The sequence below is a fragment of the Hippocampus guttulatus genome, chromosome 8 (assembly GCF_054856545.1).
Source record: "Hippocampus guttulatus isolate MCC_2025c chromosome 8, RoL_Hgut_1.0, whole genome shotgun sequence".
NCBI lineage: Eukaryota > Metazoa > Chordata > Actinopteri > Syngnathiformes > Syngnathidae > Hippocampus > Hippocampus guttulatus.
In genome coordinates this window covers 3506011-3524547 of record NC_141268.1, presented here as the reverse complement: position 1 = coordinate 3524547, position 18537 = coordinate 3506011, and the positions used below count along the sequence as shown (strand labels likewise).

At 40.8% G+C, this 18537-nt stretch overlaps 1 protein-coding gene across 11 annotated transcripts in view; it reads right to left on the bottom strand.

Annotated features, from left to right (window-relative positions):
- Positions 1–18537, bottom strand: part of nfasca (neurofascin homolog (chicken) a) — a 152537-nt gene that overhangs the window by 79252 nt on the left and 54748 nt on the right. For 10 of the 11 annotated variants that reach the window (XR_015101552.1, XR_015101551.1, XM_086116994.1 and 7 more), the window contains exon 1: positions 18165–18392. The exons of the other annotated variant lie outside the window; for it this stretch is intronic. The gene's annotated coding sequence lies outside the window, so the exon portion shown is untranslated. Of the gene's footprint in view, positions 1–18164; positions 18393–18537 lie in introns of those variants that run through there. 11 annotated transcript variants of the gene reach the window in all.

Below are 18537 nucleotides of genomic sequence, written 5' to 3'. Positions count from 1 at the left end.
GAGTGAAGCTACGATATCTGACAGTGTACAAACACAAACAAACTGAACCTCATTTTCACATCATACAGAGAGGGGGGATGTGGGGAGCAAGTTGGGGAAGTATGTTGGGGTATAATTTGACCCTTTGTCCACATGTAAATGTTTGTCGTCTTTAAAAACCTAGCTTTTAGAAAAATCCAGGATGCAGTTTCCAAAATTGTCTTTAGCATCCATGCGTCGATGAAGACTCTGCAACATGCTATGAATTTATGTAAACTTTTCTTGACAAAAGAACGTGTTATTTGCTTACATGGGCTGGTTCCATTTTGTGCAACAACAGACGTGTGTGCAATCTTTAACAGACACAGCCGATTAATAATTTAAAAATTCATTGTCTCCTGGGCCCTATATCTCTGATCTAGTTCCCGAGGCCACGGAATGTGCAACTAAATCTGCTGATTGGGCAAAATGAGCTTAATGATTAAAAAAAAAAATCAGTTTTCTTGAGGGCAGAATACTTCTTTTAACCTGTCATGTATTGACATGATCTTTTTTATACAGGAGTTAGAAAAATATAAGGGTTTAAATCCATGACCATGTTTTGATTTGGTCAAAGCTGCATTAAAAAACAAAAACAAACAAACAAAAAAAAACATAGTAATTATATCAACCAAGAAGTGCTGTTTTTTTCAGCCGAAATCAAATTTGCCATCTTTATAGTGTTTTATTGTCTTCTCTTCACGGAGCTAAATCTTATGATGCATAATATTGGAACACGTGATAACCTTATTGAGGAAAAAAAATAGATATTTGAGGCTTATACATTCAGCTTCTGGGCGGCCCGGTGGTCGACTGGTTTGCGCGTTGACCTCAAAGTGCAGAGGTGCAGGGTTCGACTCCGGCTCCGGCCTCCCTGTGTGGAGTTTGCATGTTCTCCCCGGGCCTGCATGGGTTTTCTCCGGGGACTCCCACATTCCAAAAACGTGCGTGGCAAGCTGATTGGACACTCTAAATTGTCCTTAGGTGTGAGTGTGAGCGCAGATGATTGTTGTCTGTGTGCCCTGCAACTGGTTCAGGGTGTCCCCCGCCTACTGCTCGAAGACAGCTGGGATAGGCTCCAGCACCCCCCGCGACCCTTGTGAGGATAAAGCGGATTGGAAAATGGATGGATGGATGGACATTCATCTTCTGTGTTAACCAAATTGCATATGCCACCAAATCAGTCGCAGTGTATTCATTTCCAAAAACACGTGCATTCACTACAGAACTAAAGTACCCCCACAGAACTCATAATTTTTGCATCAACAAAGTATCCAAAGCTTCTAGGCCTCCACACAAGAATAAAGAGAATGTGTGAAGTGAATAATGGAATTGAGAACAGTCCCTGATCCCATTAAACATCCACCTTTGCCCATCTCCTGGGACAATGAATGTGCTTTTGTATGAGTGTGGAGACTTTGATGCAGAGTCTATCACCTGCTTTTCCCTACTGACCTGCAACAGGATGAGTCCTAATGAAAGCCCCAAAGGCCACCAGCTATGTTCTTTTAACACACACACACATGGACACACCCTAAAATAAATGGCTCTTACTCACACAAAGGTCACAGGTTACATGTTAAAGTGGTTGTGGGGGACGGGCCTATGTCAGTTACATCATTTCCGTAGTGCAGATGGCTTTTAAAGGAGTTGCCATGACAACCACGGTTGAAAGCCGATGGGATAATTGAGGAAAATGTGGGGAGGCAAGGCTTGGTATTTGCATGAAATGAACTAATTAGTAGTGATTTTGTGATTGGTGTTTTTTTACAAACAATAAAAGGAATGACGGATAAAAAACACATTCATACCTGCGGCGGCAAAAAATACTTTGTTACACTAGCTATGATAATTGCATACTCTGGTGTGATAATCCTCGAAAAAAGGCATAATTTCACTGTCGAGCAAGTGATGCTCTCATATTAGTGAGATGAACTAACTGATTCTTGGGTGTCTGGCATTTGAGCCTTTAATTGCAAGTCACCCTGATCGTCACGCAACATTTTGATTTTGGTGTCAACAGATGAACTGTAGGCAAAGTAGTATTCATCTGAGCACGAAAAGAGTCAGTCTAGTTCCTTTATGAAGACAGACTTGTAACATTCGTTCCAACTGTCTGCTGTTGATCATTGTCAACAAAGACTTGTTCGATTAACACTTGGGCAAGAAGAAGAAGGGGAGGGGCAAAACAAAGCAGTGTCAGATTGCAAAGCCAGCACACTGCTCAGATCAAATCCTCTCGGGAAAGCGTGACGTTGAAAGCAAGACTTAAGGATTGAGAGGTGCACGTTGACTGAGCTGTTGTCAGGAAATAAATGTGTGTGTGTGTGTGTGTGTGTGTGTGTGTGTGTGTGTGTGTGTGTGTGTGTGCGTGCATGCGTGCATGTGTGTGTTTATATCAATGCATGTGTGTATGGATGTCATGCTTGGATGGAGCTGCGGCCCAATGATGCTGACTGACCTACTTTGGATCAAAAGAGGGAAAGAACAAATGGATGAAAAGTGGAAAAGGAGATTGAGGTGCTGCGGGTAGACAAGCAAAGGAAAGGAAGCTCAAGATGAGGTTACGAAGGATGGACAAGGAGAGTGAAAGCTGATTTTGAATTGGAAATATTAGTGAATGTCTCCCAAACAAGGGTCACTGGTGAAATATGTGGAGGCTGTGAAGAGACAGAGGAGCTAGAGTAAAAGGATACAAAGCTGATTGATTGGCCAAGTGCTTGAGGGCTGGCTTTCTGGAGGTGGGGTATTCCCGAGAAATCAATCCCATGGTTCTCGGAGTGATGTTAGCCAAAGCACATTCTGTGTCCACATCTTAGCTTTTAAGAGTCATCTTAAATTATGTCTTGCAGCAGATTGGAATAACATATGTTGGGGGGATCGCAGAATTCAAGATACATTTGGATAGAAGCTGATACTGACTGATCTGACTGAAAACAAAAGAGGCAGGGTACACCATGAAGTGTTGGCCAGTCATCCAGCACCAGGCAGGGCACATCCAGGGGTTCCTTGGTTTGCGATGGAGTTCCATTCTATGGTGATACTGTAACCTGAATTTGTTCTCGTATATACTGTATGTAATGGTGGCAATCCTGCGTTTTCCGGCCACACCTGGGCTTCGTGTCACCGGTTGGAAGTGGAGCGCACTGACCGCTCGGAGAGAAGCTCATGCTGCAAACTCCGTGGCCATCACTAATTTCAACTAATGTACATTCACAGAGCACAAGATGGTATTTGTTACACATAGTCAACCACAAAATCTCAGTTGTTCATGTTTACTTGCCCTCCAGAAATGATGAAAACTATTTCAATTGAGTTTTCCAGCTTATAATTCATATTAACGGTGCATAGACTTTTTTTTTTAAATATCTACTGTAAACACCTGGAAAAAGAATCTGAAATGTGGAACTCTTGTTTCATTTTTATTTATAAGGGCATCGTTTCAGCACTGTTGGAGGGACATGTACACTTATGTGCACTACTAATCTTACTATAAATTTGTTTGTGTCACCCGTATGTAGACCCTCAGCTTTCAGATACAGACATATCATTGTCCTGCAACTGCTATAATATATTTAACACAACCTGAGGGCAATGGAAAGTGCTTGGTCTTCGTCCATGTAATGTAACAAACAGCTTTGAATCACTGATTGGCAGAGAGTTTCTAACCTGGGCCTTGTCCTTCCCTGTAACGCACTCTTTGCTCTGCACATCAAGATCAACCATTGAGAGGGCCAAATATTTAGCTGAACAAAGCAGAGGATGGGTGGCCCGGTGGTCCAGTGGTTAGTGCTTTGACCTCACAGTGCAGAGGTACCGGGTTCAATTCCAACTCCTTTTACAGAGGAAGGTGACTGTCAGTTTCTAATAATGTAACAACACAACTTACTCAAATATGAATATTTTTAAACCAGCACTAGAGCAGCACTTCTTTTAACTAACCTTAATCTCCAAAATACATGGATAATAAGTGAACCGAACCGGGATATGAATTCACTTCAGTTCCGTCGAGTAACTTTCAGGAGGTCTCTGTTTTACTGCTTTCTGACATTGAGGCAGAGCATACTCAGGGATTGTGTTTAATACAGTTGTACTGTCTCGTCTGGTCTCCCCAGATTATATAATTGGAGTGTCAGTCAAAAGGGACCTGATCCAAACAGATTTAATATGAGCCGTAATATTGCTACACAGCATTGGAAAAGCAAGCCAAGCAGATCATACTCCCGCATTGTTGGATGACATCAATTTTTTTTTTACGGCTCACCCAGAGCCGTGGACCAATCAAAGCTCATGCCCTCTAAATGGGTGTCATAAAAGGCAGGAGACCCCAATCAGTTTGTTGCCCCCTGTCAGTTTCAACCCATCAATGCAACAAAGACAGGATGGAGGCAGGCATGCATACAGGGAGGGGAACTGAGGGAGGAGAGGCAAGAGGTTGAAGGGGGGAAACTGCAAGAAAACACCAAATGAAATCTGCAATGGACAATGGAAATGTGATTATCAGGCACCAAAGACAAACTAGATTATTTCTGGGGTTAGTTACGTAATAACACACCAGTTAAACAATGTGTTAGTTGGTCTCAGTTGTGAGCATGGACTCATTTTTCTTCTTTTATTGCTTTCATGCGCCCTGTAACGTGATAACATGGGAATCTGTCCGCTGTAGTAACTGCTATCCCTGAAAGGGTTAAAATGAATTTTATGTCTGTTGTGATGCCTCTCAGACATTACCATTAAAGTACTTCCAACCAAAAAGGACTCGCAGCTTCGGCTTCTGATTTTTTTTTAATTAACAATGTATATTCCTCCTCAATATGCTGTCTTGCAATATTGAAGACCACGGACATCCAAATCACCCTAAATGCATTCCGCCTCACTTTTGTCACGACATCACATATTCATGACAAACAAAGAGGCCGTTTAGTGATCCCTTCAGGCACACTGCTCACAGTAAAAGCCGCCCCTACCCGCTGGCAGCCCCCAAGACATGTTCATTGACCAAAACATGGTTTTCTAGTAGGAGACGTCATAAATACATCTGAATTAATAATGTCTGAATTTGTTGACTAGTTTTTGGGTTTGACCCCAAATATGGACATCAAGTTGCCTCTACAAATGAAGACACGCACCAGTGTAAAACTACAACTGCTTACGTTTGAAAGATGCAAAGCCGTTGACAGAACCTCCACAATAGACTTTCAAGGTTACGTGTGGTGGGACTCCAGAATTTTCCGATCCTTTGTGTGGAAATAAATGAGAGCGAACAGTCTGGCCATGTCCCAGTGGTTTTATTCATGATCCCCCACTGCTAGAGAGACACTTCATCTTGATTTTAAATTACCACTGCCAGATGTCCTTTATATTCTTTTTGCTATATCTATTATTTGCTAATTATTAGTAGTATTTTTTTAATCTGTCAGTATTTTTCTCTGCTTTACTGTAAACCTTCCGCCCATATATTCAAATGTGCATCATTACCTGTCTGTAAAGCCACCCTCAGCAACAATGTCGGTCAACATCCAGCCTCATTAGCACATCTGGATTTCATTTTGTGTTCCTCCTCAAGCGCCTCCCAGTACCCCTCGATATCAATCCCCCCGCCTCCTTTTCAACTTCATCCTCTCCTTCCAGTCCAATGAAAAACGCCTCCAGTCAGCGGGGCTTCCTAGCAACCGCGCCACGAGAGATAAGACGGATGAAAATGGGGGCAGAAAAAAAAACTGAAGGAGATAAGGGCGCGGAGGGCTGCAGATGGCGAGTGTGCAACTGGAGGTTGTGTCTGCGTGCTAGCGTCTGGTTAAACAAAAAAAAAAAGAACATCGAAGACAGGAAGGTGTGCTCAAAGGGTCGGAGAGAGAAAATGTCCTGATTCTTTTTTTTTTTTAACCTTTGACAATGTGCGTGTGCTTGGTTTTTTCATTGTATTTATACGATTAAAGGACAAAAGCTAAACTCAACAAAATGAAAAATATACTGCAAACACCAAGGACATCCATTCAAATTCTGGCCACCATCTAAACCTAAAAATGTATGCATGTGATATCTTGACCTGAGGCAGAACACAGCCTCCATGAATACTTACTGTGTCTCCATATATTATTTATAAAGAGAAATAGTCATCAAAAATGAGCATCCATTCGAAGATGTATTGCATATTCAGTGTTCAGACTTCAGGTGTGACCACACCCAGGGCACCGGCCATGAGCTCTTTTGCATGAAACAGGATCGCCCTTTCAAAACTGGTGTCAAACATAAGAGCCATAGACCAAATTCAGCCCTCAACATTATTTCATATGGCCTGTGAAAGCTTGCCACAAGTTCTCCTTGGCTTCTGTTCAGAAGTAGTTTTCCATCATCATATCTTCTTATGATATAAGGGACAAAAATGCACCTCACACTCTAGCCACCCTCCACTTTTAAACTTATCTGAAATATTAGTTTGCCAAAAAAGAAGATAAAGGACTGATGTTTGACTTGCAGTGACGTTAAATTTAAAAGATTAGCAGTTTGTTTACAAAATGTGACTCAAACCGAGGTACAACAGTGATTCCTGGCATCCTGTTCCTCTTTTGTGATTATGTATTTATGTGTTACCATTAGAACCGCCCCTCTGAGGGCAACCATAACTACTATGTGGTAAAAAGGAGCGCTACGTCTTCACTCTAAAAAGATTTTTTTAAATGTGCTCAGGTTATATGTCTCCTTTAAAGATGACTGGTTGTACTGTATATAAACAGTGGGGTCTCAAGAGGGCCAGCCCACCCACATCAAGTGTGGAATTTAAAAAAACAAAATCTATATCTGAAATTGTATCCAAGCTGCCCGATCTGAATCTTGCCCCACCGTTACATACTTTAAGTGGTCTAATTTATATATCAACTGACCCAACGCCTAGTTCTTCCGCACATGACTTGGCAAATAAGCTGGGCACATCCAGAGGCGATTTCAAGCAACAGTCAAAAGTCTGACTGCCGCACTACACTATTTGCAACACTAAGACAAAGCCAATAGGTAAGCAGAGCTGCATTCGGTTTTGTTGGATGCATAGTTTAGAGTTCCAAATGTCTCTTTTCATGTCGCTGTGCAGATTCTGTTCTGATCAAAATGGACATGATTTGCATCGACTGAGCTGGACAGGAGCTGGGTCGGCCACTCTGAGGCGCCGCTATGAAGATTTCCTCATCAACCAACTGGGCGGACCCACCTCTCCGAAGGCGTCTCCCTTCATCTTGTTAAATGAACTTTTAACGCATTCCAACAAACATTGTATTGTACAATATTGTGTCAAATGTTGCCCACTCGGCGTCCATTGCAGCTTGGTCATCATGGAAGGGGGATTCCCCAATTTGCCGGCCCCTTCTCAAGGTTTCTCATTTTCCCCCAGATGGGTTTTTTTGCCCTCCACGGAGTTAAGGTCAGGGGATGTTGTTAATATTTGTCAACTGTGGGCATGTGTAGCCCTTTAAGACTTCTCTGTGATTAGCGCTTTATGAATAAATCTGACTTAACTTTAATGAACAGAGTGAGTTTTGAACAAAATTTTCATAGAAAAATGACCTTTATTTACTGATTATTTTCGATAGATGTATGAGCGGATGGGTTGACTTTGTATTTCTCGTGCTACGTAACCATCATTGGCAATGTGCATAACGCATTGCAATGAGATGAAAACTAGAGATATCCTTCCACTGTTGAAGGTGGAAGCCTTTGCAAATGTAGTTGGAAGCTCCATCTCTGGATCATTGGTCATCCAATTACAAATCTAATGATGTAAATGATGTGATGAAATAATTTCATTTCCACCCCCCACCCCAAAATCTATTTACTTGGTGTACTCCATCTATTAAACGAACGGTTAATGACTGTGTAATCACGTCAAATAGCCGTCGCCACATGTCGCAGAGCGCAAGTTCCCCCGACAGAAAATACATTCTCCCAGTCATGGATGCAAGAAGCGGCCGTGTTGAATGAACCCTCCTCAAAACTCACTTGTATTCTTTGGCATTCGACTCAGCATGACTTAGATTTGTTCTTGGTTTTACTGTTTGGTGCTTTCTACCGCCTTTATTACCGATTTGTCTTACTGTTTATTGTGCATGTTAAATTGCTCCATGTACAGCACTTTGTATGCAGCGATGGCTGTTTGAAAGTGCTCTATAAATACTGTTGACTTGACTTGACTATGTCGGCAGATATATTGTACATTTGCCAAAGACGTAAATAAAGTTTGAAACAGTCATAAGGGCTGCTAGGAAAAGGGAAACTACGAAATGGAGTGTTAATGGAAGCACTTGTCATGCATGAGGAGAAAGAGCCGTGCTCTTTTTTTCGACTTTTGTAACCAGGCTGCATATGTGCTGTTTTGATTTTTATAGACAGACAACGGAGAAAGTGCTCACTGTTAAAAGTGTAGGCGAGGCAACCAAAAAAATGATGATCAAAAGAAATTTGTTGCGAATTAATCTATTAGATGGCAATGTGATATCCTGCTTTATGATTATTTTCAAAAGAAAAAGACAAGTTTCCCTGAATTGGTATGGATCAACTTATGAATTAGAAAAAAACACTGGAATGAGATTTTATTTGATCTTATTTTGCTCTGGTAAAGTAAATGAGCAATAAGTATCACTTTTTAAATGTTGTATTTCTTTATAATAGTCTGTTTTCACTTATTTCTATATTATAATGTATTTATTTTTAATCAAACATCACTAGGGAAAAAAAGTAAAAATTTAATTTGAGGCAGGAAAAGATTCATTCATTCATTCATTCTTTTTTTTTCCAAGATGGTGCCAGTGCTCTTCAAGTGCCTTTCTTTTTTTTTTTTTTTTTTTTTTTTTTGTGGTTTTTGTATTTTGTTTTGTCACATTGTGTTTGTTGTCACATGGTGTGGATCTGCTGTGGATTGTTTTCAGCCTTTTTTTGGCCACGACTTTCGTCAAAGGAGAAGAATCTGTGCTTGGTGGTTGCGCCTTCTCGGCAGCACATGTGTACCAGCACTGATTTTGATTGGGAGGAATGTCGGCGCCATCTGACTGTCGTTGCTGGACCCGCTTGTGTTTTTTGCGCCTGAAATAGGCAGCATTTTTTGCAGCCCCGCTTTGTTCAGCGGGAATGTCACTACTGTTGGAGAGTCTGTGGCTGGATGGATGCTCTGCTTGAGGAGCTGACGGTGAGAAGAAAGGAGCGTTAGCGCAGAGCTCCGATGCGTATGTGGAACTGAGAGTCGCGGCTTGGAATTGAAGCGGATTACGTGGGACAGGAGATGTGAGCCAATCTCTTTTTCGTCAATTGACACTACAGCTTCTTGTTTGCTTTCAAACTTAACTTGTAGCAGACGTGCACATTTTCAGCATCACGTCTTTGATCCACTGGTGAAAGGACATGTTGATTCGCTCCTCTTTCATCTATAACTGCTTCAAACAACAAAGTGTATGCAGAAAAGTGTTTAAGATTGAACGGCTGTCTGTGTCTTATGTGTTGTGTTGCATTATTTATCATTTAATAACTGTTTTTTTTTTTAATTGCGGCGCGGGCACCCACAGCGGCTCCTCTCTCTCCTGAGGAAAGAAATTTCATCTGTGCTGCATGTTGCACATGTAGCACATGTGACAATAACGTTGACATGAACATGAATGTGAATTGCATTTCCAGTAATTCCAATTTGAAATATTACCTTGATTTATGAACGTATCATGAGCACACGTTTCCAAATTAGTTTGTAAATTGAGGTTCCACTGTATGTGGAATAACGTCTCCTGTCATTTTTTTAAATCTTTGGGGCATTTTCATGGAAGCATGTTACAGCCACATTATGAATATTACACCTGGGAAATGTATTTCATTTCCTTTATCGTCTTTATTTTTATATATAAAGTTTTTGTGTCGTTTCTATTTTTTAATGGATTGAGAGTTGGCAAACTGCATTTCATTGAACATGTATCTTTAATTCATGACAAACGCAGAGCATGTTTGTGTTTGTGGGTGTGCACATGCGTGGGCGCGCGCGTGTGTGTGTGTGTGCGTGTGTGTGTGTGTGTGTGTGTGCATGCAAGCGTGTGCATGGGTAGTTAGCGTGTCTTCCAGGCCTAATTTTTTGAGATGGGCCCATCTGCCTCGAGGTTACGGTGGTGATTAAAGTAATTCTGCCATTGGCTGGTTTGGCTCGTTGTCTCAGTCAGTCAGACACACACACACACACACACACACACACACACACACACACACTTGTCCTGTCCCCTTTCTCTATTGTAATTATACCATTACCAAATTTCATTTACTCAGAACAGGCTCTGTCTCTCTTTTCCCCTTCCTTTCTTGTACTAAATGACATTAAATCTATACAAAATCCATTTAGTCCATCATGAGGTGAATGTGTTTCACCATCTGTGAGGGCATAGTGAACAGGAGCATCTCTGTTTCTCATCTCTATTCACAAATATACAATAATACAGCATCATGTCCAGCCGTCCAATCCTCCTCTCTTCGTTTGAAAATGTAAATTATGGTGACATTAATTTATTTGATTCTTCACATTGTTTTCTCATTTTGTGTGCTTGGATGTGCGTGGGTTGTCGCGGAGTAGTTAAAACGTTTGCGTTCTATGTATGAGATTATGTGGATTTCAGAATGGAGAAAGAACACAGTGAGGATGTGAGAGAGACAGAGCATGCATGTGCATGTGACCAAGTGCATGTCGCTGCTGGAGAATAAAATAAATGACAAACAACATTTTTCATTCTACTATCATTTGTAAGTATATGCTTTATGTGGAGTGAACTCTTTCATATTTGAAGTTGACCATTTTATTTTGATTATGTTGTTATGATCTTAATTATTGTCTTAATTGTTTTATTATTTCTGTTATCATTGTTTTGATTATTAACTTATTATTATACTATATTATTATTTCTTACAGATACAGTTGTTGTACAGTAAGAAAGGCATTTCAATTTTTTTAAATGCCCCCCAGGACATCTCATAATTTGGTAACAGAAAGCAGATGCTCAGCATAAAAATGGCTGCACACGGACGCAGTAGTGGGTGCAAGGCGGTTTCCAATTGCCCATGTCACATGCGCAGCCAGCTACATCATCTGCAAGGGGAGATCTTGCAGTTTACCTGTTAATGTCCTGCAGGGATCCCAGAGAGTCTATTTCTGTTTCTGCGTTGTCAAGTACGGCTGGCTCTCCGACCGCATCCATTTTAATGGAAATGAAGAATGACACCACAGATGGCCAGGATTTGGATTGGGCAATGTAGATGGTTCCTTCCAGGTGGATGCCCGGGTCCCTGTGTTATCTCGCCTACCTCTCCAATAGTAATGGGGGTGCCATTAAAATATTGTTACGATGATAATGATTTACAAGTTGTTCAATGAATTGATTTCTATAGTGAGGGAATGTCCCACGGTGGTGCCATCATATGTATGAATGAAATCCAAAGACGTCATCCATAGCACACATTGGTGCAGCGCGGAATTTCTCTGCCTATGCCTCGATAAACCCTGCACAGCAAAATCACGTTAGGCCAATGCCTAATTGGCAATTTTGTGTGTTGCAAAATAAACCTCCTTTCCCAGCACAAAATGTTGTCTTTTGTTTTTCGATTATTTATTTATTTATTTATTACCAAATTTGCAGACGCACTGAGTGGCAAGAAACACTTGGTAAGGCTTAGCACTTCTACAAATTTCACCAACTTGATGAACTGGGACAAAAATGACGATGCACTCGTTTTTACCCCGAGCACAGATTAGGTTCTGTTAGCAAATTGTCAGATGGCTCTGGGGAAAGCCAATTCCGTGTGATGGGCCGACCAGACAGGCACAACACCGTCCCTAGACTTGCGTTAGCACGAAAATGAAGTTATGCTCTATTTTTACGTCGAGCGCACAGCATCCAGTCAACCAAATTAGGGCCCTTGGACTGCGCTTTGCACTAGACTGGCTCTGGGAACTTATTGTCCAATATATACATCCATCCATCCATCCATGGATTTTCAACAGCGCTTATCCTGAACAGGGTCGCACAGAGTTGCTCGTGCCTCAGTTGCAGGGCACATATAGAGACAAATGATCATTCACACCCACATGCACACCGTCACTGAATGGGAACCGATCCCACGCTGCCTGCCCATAAGTCAGGCGAGTGTAACACTACACCATCAGCGACCACCAACAGATACAGAGAAACATAATCAAATCCTAGAACACAATGAGACGCCAAAAGGTATAAACACGGGATCTAAAATGTGGTTATGTGAGAAAATAAAGTTTTGTTGATCCATCCATCCATTTTTTGACCTGCTCATCCTCACAAAGAGTCACGTGGCGTGCTGGATCCTATCCGAGCTGTGTTTGGGCAGTAGGCAGGGTACTCCCTGAACTGAAACCGAAGGACAATTTTGAGTTTTCAATTAATCTACCGTGCATGTTTTTGGAATCTGGGTGAACATCAAGGAGAGAAAATCTACGCAGGCACAGGGAGGACATATGCAAACTCCACACAAGAAGGCCGGAGCCTGGAATCGAACCCAGCACCTCTGTACTGTGAGGCAGACGTGCTAACCAGTCGCTCAGCGTGCCGCAGAGTTGAACAAACAAAAGTTTTGTCCAAGTCTGCATAAGCCAAAGAAACTGATCACTTGTGTTTATGTATTATTACTCAATGCGGTTTGGAAAGTTGGATTTTGGAGCCAGATTGTAAAATGTGATTCCCAAGACTGTGCATTTTTCTGGATGGATGAACTCGCTGACATGCACTTTTGTAGCGAATGATTGGACTGAGAAAAGTATGTCCATATGTGTTCCCAAGTTTCTGAAATGTTCATGTGGACAGGCCGAGAGAGGGAAAACTAGCAAAGAATTGTGAAAAAAAAAACACCTTTTGCAGAACATCTATGCTTTGAATGTGTTGATTGATATATCTTAGAAGCTGTTTGAAGAAACGTGACATGACATTTCACTGCAGCATTATAAACGTGGGCTTGTTGACGCACAGGCTGCACATTGGCAAAACAAATAAGCCAATCATGTATAGTCCAGTTATTTTTGAGTTGGAATGAGAAAAAGAAAAAACATGTCCTGTTAAAGCAGTATAATTGGTCCCAAATTAAAGGAACTATTTCACGAATGAGTGGAGCAATGGCCATTGGCAAGCTGAGCCAAGCTTTGTCCCCGCCGATCAAGAGACTCACTGGATGGAAAAATACATACAAAAATAAATAAATCAACCCCTTGACAGCATTTTTAGACAGAAGGCAGCCAAAATGCAACACATTTCAAATGAGTTGCATTTAGTATTCACTAGAATAATAATACAGTTGTACGGAATCATGGAGCTTAGCATAAATCATCTGATGACAGCATTGCTATTGCTTTTCTATCCACCCATTCCAACCCCATCGATCCATTTTCTACGGCTCTTGTTTTCATTAGCGTCACACGAGAAGCTCAGGTCTATTTCAGCTGACTTTGGATGAGAAGCAGAGTACACTCTGAATTGCTCCCCAGCCAGTCAGAGACTATTGCATCACTTTGAAAAAATAAAATGGGGGAAAAAAATCACCGACACACAGTTGCATGGTGCTAAATGTAGGTTGTCACTGCCTATGATACTGTGTCTTGGTGAAGCAGACAGTATCCCCAAGCCTTTTATCGCACACATGCACTGACAGAAGAATGAGCAGCGATGTAGGTTAAGTACCTGGCTGGGGGGCAACATCTGTATACGCACCTGGATTCATCTTTACTCTTTAAATAACCTTCTTCCAATTAACCATTTTTAATTCACCGTCTACAATTTCTTTTACAACCACCTTAACAATAAAAGCACCTTAATATCTGACAAAAAAAATACTGCTCATTTAAATGTCATATTCCTCAACTTGCTTCCTCTCACTTCATGAGAAATAGAGAGAAAAATCCCATCCATGATCAGATACTTAGAAAGGTATCTTTGATTGTATCGTATTTATTCGTATGGGATTAATGAGTAAAAACTTAAAATTCAAGCGAGTAGTCCATTTTATCTGCATTTTTTTAAATCAATTCAAAGGAGGACTTAAGCGTAGCTCTATTTGCATCACATGCACAGACATGTGTGGCACTCATCGGCTACTGTCTCCCTTGCTCCCAGCCAACAGATTAATTGAGGAGTCATCCCCAAAGCTAAATCTCCACCATTACATAAATCATCCAAAAGCAGATATACAAGGCAGGAAAATAATATGAAACTGCAAATTAATAGGATACGATAGTCAACATGTTTTTCGTTGAATATCTAGTCAAAATAATGTACCAGATTTCAGCAGGTACAATGAAAGAACTCCTCATAACCACCAATTTTAAAACATTGACATGAAAATGCGATAGAGCAGGACTGGGAAAGCCACCACACAAATTTGAAGTTCAAACCAAAATTATAATGTGCCTCAAAAGTGTCACAAAAACACGATCTCAGCAGGTTGACAACCTGGCAGCTTTCATCGTTTTGCAGGTCTGGCAAAAGACATATTCTGTGGTTTTTCACCAGGTAAGACATGTTCAATAAACATGACTATTGGGCATAAACAAACAATATAGAGTTGACTTTCTATGCTTGTAAGAGTTTCTGCCTACCGGCAGCATATCATCATGATTGGAAAAATAATTTGACACATGCATGATCGAAGCCTTTTTCCTTCCTGGCAGCCAACGTAAATGAATTTACTTTCATGTTACAGCTCGAGTGTTTGAGTGAAATGTTTGGAATGTCTCGGAGTAAATTTGTGGTGGCAGACAAATGACAAATAATCATGCTGGCTGTGTCTGTACAACAAAAGTGCATGACATGTACAAATTATTCAGCAGTTAACTTCTTTTTATACTTGCATTGTATGTATAAGGTTTCTCAAGGAATTCTTCACAATGTAGCGGTCATCAGCATGGGGTGTGGCCAAAGGACGTCCACTTCTACATCTTTCTGTGACTCTTCCAGTTTCTCTGTATTTCTGTTGCAACCTCTAAGGCCAGTGGCCACTTCATCTGAGAATGTCCTGTTTGAGGCATCACAATGGCAAGGTACTGTTGATCCACTGTTAGGTCTCGTCCTGGTCTGATGATGTCAAAATGTGAACAACATGATGAGAATAACTAAACACCAGCTCGAATTGACCCTGGACATTTATTGATTGATTCAAGAATTAAACACCTGTTGTGAATTTTGCCATTAAGCTCGTCATGGGAGAACAGCAACTGGTGCAAAAATGACTGAAACATTTAACAGTTGGGTGTGGATTCAAAAGCTTAGAGAAGGTCACATTAAGGTCCCCTGAATGCATTTTAGGCTCGTCCAGAAATTTAAATTTCATCTGAAAGGCAAATATCCGTAACTTTTTGTGAGTAGCGTGTGTGTGTATATATATATATATATATATATATATTAGAGCTGTCAAACGATTAAAATATTTAATCTAATTAAAAATGCAACTGTCATAATTAACTCAAATTAACAAAAAAATAATCGTGATTACTCATGCATTTTTTATCGTTTCTGAATTTCCTTTGATATTTTTTGTCCTATTTTTCCCCATTTTAATGCTCTCATCAACATGGAATCATGACTCAGTTTTCTATGTGCAAAATGCAAATATTTACTGAAATAAAAATTTCAATTTTCAATTTTACATGAACATTTTTCACTTGGAGCAGTTATTCACACATAATCTCTCACACAATATTACTGTCCATCAACAACAGTGAAAAACATTTTGTCACACAACAGCTGCTTTAACAGCTCTTTTTATGGAATCAAAACAGAGCAATATAACATTATAAAGTGCACATCTAAGGTAAAGTAGTACTCAGCCTATAGTGGATTCAAGCCATGGTTGCATACTTTTTTCTCAAGTTTGCTTTGAACACAGGTCAGGCTATGTTGTTTCTGTTGGACCTTCTTGCACGGAAGTCTCTCTACTGTTTTGTGTAGACATAATTTCGGATGACTACACTTGGTTCGACGACAACACTGGAGACGTTTTATTTTCATTGTGGTCGCTAGGTCGCTACCACGGCGCCACTCAACTCTCGACGTGCCTCAGCGCACCGTCACTGTCAGACGAACACAGAGAAGCTCCACCCGCTTTATTTATATGGACACGGAACACTGTAACCTTCCACACAAAATAGTTCCAAACAAGTAACAATCGCGTCAGTAGCATCCATCGTATTTGACAGGCTACCTGCTCTTTATTCACTAGAGGCTCATCAACCTAGTCTCTTATTTCTCTCCCGAAACAGTGTCTTCTCCCGCTTGGTGTACTTTAGCCTTCTCCGCTACGTACAATCTCTGTACACATCTTGTAATGGAGGTTCTCGCTGGCAATCCGTAGTGGAGTCGTTAGATGCAATGCGAATGATTTCAGCTTGATCGAGCTGTGGACAATGTTGACAGGCTTGATGCAGTAGCCATACATTTAGCTGTGGCTTCAGCAAATTTGTTCTTCTCCGTGTCATCCATTTTCTTCGCTTTGAAATGATCCATAGCTGTCTATCTGAGACGAGGGGGCGGAGTACTCACGTCAGCTGTGTGCTTGGCAATTAAGTGGTATTTCAAAACAAACGTGCGTGGACCTGTGCAGAGCGCTTGTTGTTTTGTTTCTGGTTTATTTATAGAGCAACGTAAGATCCGCTGTGACGTGTGCCGCGTTAATCTCGCGAGAAAAAATTTAATCACGTTCAAATTCATTTAAATTAATGCCAATAAAAACGCGCTAAACTGACAGCTCTAATATATACGTTATATAACATCCATTATTCAAAATTTATTAATTTCATGTACAAATGCTATGTCAATTTCATATCAAATGTGGCAATCACAAAAGTATAGTCGCTCCTTGACGACAGTCTATGCAGCAACTGAACCACCACCTGTCACACTCTATGGTAGACATATGAGTTCTCTCGACAAAATCTTTGCAATGAAAGACTGAAATACCATACTGGCTAAATTTCTCAGTGATTCTCTCTCTCTTGCTTTCAGTTTCTTTTTCTGTTTTCTGGCTGCATTAACCTCAGCTCTACAATACTCCAGAACAAAGAAAGGCCTGTGTGTGTGGGGGGGGAGAAAAGGTGTGTGTGTGTGTGTGTGTGTGTGTGTGTGTGTGTGTGTGTGTGTGTGTGTGTGTGTGTGTGTGTGTGTGAGTAACGCGTGTACTACAGTGCATATACTGGACATCCATCATGATCCCACACGACACTCAAACACACGCCCGTTAATAAAACAAAAATAAATAAATGAAATATAATATAAATCTCCCACTTGTCAAGCACAAACAGTCACATAAAAGCTTTCATAGATATGATAGACAATTATGTTTATCAATGCATCTTGAGCAGTAAAACCTCCCAAAGAGTCAATCAACAAACACTGCATGTTCACAAGTTGCCACTCTAACCAGGGACATAACACACATACACATATTCAAAGCGGTATGTATACTGAAGAGCAATTTTAACTCGATATTTTTAATTAAAATTAATATCAAATTCTTCAAAGAATTCTGCACCAACACAAGTGAACATAAACCAGCCAGTAAAAGGGCAACTGGATTCTTCCAGTGATATTCGTAGAACAGTTAATATTCATGTGCTAATCAGGAAGACAATTGCCAGTTCGCTCTTCAACAGTGAGCTCAATATGTCATCAATCGCAGGCTAATTTAACAATGACAGGTTGAACCCTGCCTGACCGCTGAATGTCAAATGTGTAAGTAATAGAGCCAGTGCAGCAGCATGCATTCAAAACATAACTGACATAACTAATCTTTTCCCATAATATGATTGGCAAATTATTCTGTGTGTGTGTGTGTGCGCGTGCGTGCGTGCACACATGCACATTGGCAAAGAGTCACGCTGACAGATGAAAGCATGTGGAATTTGCAGAGGCTCAAAAAAAATTGCAAAACTGAGAGACATCCATTCGACTCAAAAAATATACTGCACATTAATTTCAAAACCTGTAAAATGTTTCAAGTGACAGGTTAGGTTTTGACTTTCAGAAGAATCACATCAGGAGAAAAACAGCAGTCAGTTCTAGTCTTGAAAATCTTCAGCAAAAAAGGCAGGTGATACTCTCGCTCTCACACACGCCCACACATATTATTACCTTTCTTAACTGAACTCTTAAATCCAGGTTGCCACACAGTGTTGTATCTCCATCCGTATAAAAACAAAAAAGGGAAGACTGAACAGCTGTCAATCAAATACTCAATCACTGACCCAAGGTGACGGGTGTAAAAATGTCATTGTCGCTATTTGCTAACCGTTTTCTTTCACACACTTTTTTTTCTCTCCCTAATCTGTCCGTGCTTCTATCGTTCTTTCAACTATCAGTGCCTCTCCGGCCGTATGTGATCTCTGCTCTCCCTCTCACACTGTTTTCCATCTGTCACCGCCCAATCATTTTACCCCTCCCACCTCATGAATTATTAATGAGATTAGACACACGCTGCAGTCAAACACATTCACGCACACTTGAC